Source organism: Octodon degus, unplaced genomic scaffold (genome assembly GCF_000260255.1).
Source record: "Octodon degus isolate 3935 unplaced genomic scaffold, OctDeg1.0 scaffold00183, whole genome shotgun sequence".
NCBI classification, from domain to species: Eukaryota; Metazoa; Chordata; class Mammalia; order Rodentia; family Octodontidae; genus Octodon; species Octodon degus.
Genome location: NW_004524759.1, coordinates 50,202 through 51,715, shown reverse-complemented (window position 1 = coordinate 51,715; position 1,514 = coordinate 50,202). Strand labels below are relative to the sequence as shown.

Sequence of the window (1,514 nt, the reverse complement as noted above, 5' to 3'; positions counted from 1 at the left end):
ATGTCCCAGAAATAGCAGACCTGCTTGGGTCCTGTGCCACTGGCTGTTTCTTACAACTAGAGCTCTCTCCTGATTCACCCAGCCTGGTTTCTCATTCCCTCCCAGCTCACATGTCACAGACTAATGAAAGGTCTTCCCTTATCCTCCTGCAATTTACAACAGCGCCCAAGACCCAACCATGGCCAACTTTCCCTATACGCCTGTTTCATCTTTCTTAACAGCATAGCTTTGTTATTTGACTGCTTTTTTTAAGAGGAAAAAATTCTGCTGTTCACTTTTTGGTTTTTTTGGTACAGGGTTTCACTACACAGACTTGCAGTGATCTTCCTGTTTTCAGCCTCCCCAGTAGTTGGGATTACAGGTGTGCACCACTACACCTGGACTCCACTGCAGGCTTAACATGCCCCAGAGGCAGGGCTGGGACAGCATGTGGTTCTGGGGATAGAAGCCCAGTCACAGAACCCTGTGCTTGCCTAAGCAAGTGCTTAGTCCAATAAACTATCTCACTGGCCCTTGCTATTCACTTCTGAGTCTCTTGCAATAAGAATACTGAGCACATAGACATGATCAAAGATTTATATTAAATAAATGAAAAAAAACAATGTTGCTGTAGCATGTACTTTTTCAGGAGTGAAATAACAGCATGCGCAGTGCTTGAATCTTATCCAGTCATGGGCTCATCCAGGAACAAGATAGGAGGGTCAGTGATCAGCTCTATTGCAACACTGGTCCTTTTTCTCTCACCTTTGGACAAAACCTAAAACACAAATTATTACTATCATCTATAGAAATCACCAGCATCCCTGTCACTTGGTGAACTAACCTGTTCCAGCTCTGTAATAGACAATTTCTCTCTTTTTCCTTATTATTCTAAACAGCAAGTAAACAGACACTTAGGAGAGGAAGCAGGTTTCTTCTTTACTAAATGAGTAAACTGAAACTCAATCCAGAGCTGTTAAATGAGATCTGACATAAAGCCCATACTTTTCACAATTATGGATGTCACTTATCAAATCCAGCATTTCATTTTAGGGTAAGAAATTAGAACACTGGAAAGCTATGGCCCTGACATAGTAAAATTACAGAGTACACAGCAGATAAAGACAGGAGAGGAAAGAGGAAAGCATCTATAGAAATTTATTAGTCTTCTAACAAATTATCTCCTCACTATCATAGCAAAATATCTCCTAATAAAGTTACAAAATGAGAGTGAACTTGGAGTCAGGAAAGATCACTTTGTACCAGGCCATCTCTGCCCCTTTTCCATTTCTGCAAGGCTTGCCAAACTGATTCTGTCAGGGGGCTGGGGACATAGCTCAGTGGCACAATGTCTGCCTATAGGCATGAGATCCTGAGTTTGATTCCTGGTGCCCACAAAAAAAGGAAAAGGAAAGAAAACGTACAAAATACTAATTTAGTCTATACTCTATCTCACTATGGAATTCCAAATTCACCCTTTCTGATGAATCCAGAAAATGGGATGTTTTAGCACATTTGCCTCCAAAAGTCCAAAT

The 1,514-nt window shown here is 41.1% G+C and overlaps 1 pseudogene; it reads right to left on the bottom strand.

Annotated features, from left to right (window-relative positions):
• Positions 1-1,514, bottom strand: part of LOC101568232 — a 35,644-nt pseudogene that overhangs the window by 19,064 nt on the left and 15,066 nt on the right.